At 41.5% G+C, this 1361-nt stretch overlaps 1 non-coding gene across 1 annotated transcript; it reads left to right on the top strand.

The window, feature by feature from the left end:
- The first annotated feature begins 767 nt into the window (after window positions 1-767).
- Window positions 768-873, top strand: LOC132612394 (small nucleolar RNA R71). The gene has a single exon (XR_009571761.1). It is a non-coding gene; the product is annotated as a small nucleolar RNA R71 (small nucleolar RNA).
- The last annotated feature ends 488 nt before the right edge of the window (window positions 874-1361 follow it).

Genomic DNA, 1361 nt, shown 5'->3' with positions numbered 1-1361 from the left:
CTCTAGAAATATCTCTCATCTGCGACTCAAGCTTCTGAATGGAAGCCATGTGAGATCCCACTGTTTCTGTCGGCCCCTTCAATGTTCTATTTGCTTTGTCTTGGTTGGCTAGCACCTTTTCAAGCATGCTCTCCAACTTATAACTCCCTTGTTCAGTCGACTGAACATTCAATGGAATAGAGGGATTGGAACTCCTATTTCAAAAGTTATTGTTATTGTTGTAGTTACCTTGGTTCGAGCCACCATAGTTGTTGTTGTAATTACCATGTCCCTGTTGAGGTTTCCATTGATTCTGCGTGTGATTTTGATAGCCTCCTTGATAATTCTGCCTTTGCTAACCCCCTTGAGAGTTATTAACATAGTTAGCATCCTAATATTGCATAGGAGGCCCCTCTTGATATGGACCCTCTTGAATTTGGTACATTCCCTTGGGCATTCCTGGAACTTCTTCAACAACATTAACCTTCTTTGCTTCCTTTTCATCAAGTCTCTTAGTCAGCAAAGAAATATTGGTTGCTATCTGAGCTAGCATCTGCTGAATTTCTTGGTTCTCCTTCACAATGTTTTGGATCATTGGAGCTCCATAAGCTACACTGTCAGTACCACCTGAATGCCATGCTTGATTGTGAGTAGTAAGCCTATCAACCAACTGAGTGATTCAGGAATAAGTCTTGTCCATAAAACACCCACCAGCTGCATTGTTTGCGAATGCTTGTGTCAATGGATCTAGCCCTCCATAGAACTTCTCCATCAAAATATTATCTGGAAAACCATGATTAGGAGACTTCTGCAAATATTCCTTGAATCTCTCCCAAGCTTCAAATAGTTGTTCCCTCGGAAGCTGTTTGAAATCATATATCTTGTCACGAATCTCAGCTTTCTTGCTTCGCGAAAACCATTTCTTAAGAAAAACAACAACAAGCTCTCCCCACGTATGAATAGTGTTATGGGGTAGCTTCTCAAGCCGAACTCTCGCTTCACCGGCTAAAGAGTATTTGAAAACTCTCAGCCGAACAACATCATCTGGAACAACATTCTGCATGTTGGGCACACACACCCACGAAGTTCGTCAAATGCTGGTGAGGGTCATCATCTGTAGAGTTTTGAGAATACCCCGCAAGTTTGAGCAATTGGTAAATAGTGGAGTCAATCTTTAATTTTACATCATTGATCTTCGGTGGAACAATAGCAGATGCATATTCCATCTCGTCTAGTATATCTACAAAGACATTATCAACCTCCACTTCCACTGGTGAGTCTTAAAAATTCCTATTACTACCTGCTCCACGTCCTCCTCCGTTTTTCATGATCACCTGGTTCACAGTAGACAGCAGACAAGGTGTGATGGAATAGAAAAAGAC

Source organism: Lycium barbarum, chromosome 9 (genome assembly GCF_019175385.1).
Source record: "Lycium barbarum isolate Lr01 chromosome 9, ASM1917538v2, whole genome shotgun sequence".
Lineage (NCBI taxonomy): Eukaryota > Viridiplantae > Streptophyta > Magnoliopsida > Solanales > Solanaceae > Lycium > Lycium barbarum.
The sequence above is the reverse complement of the archived record's forward strand: the minus strand, read 5'-3'. Positions and strand labels throughout refer to the sequence as shown.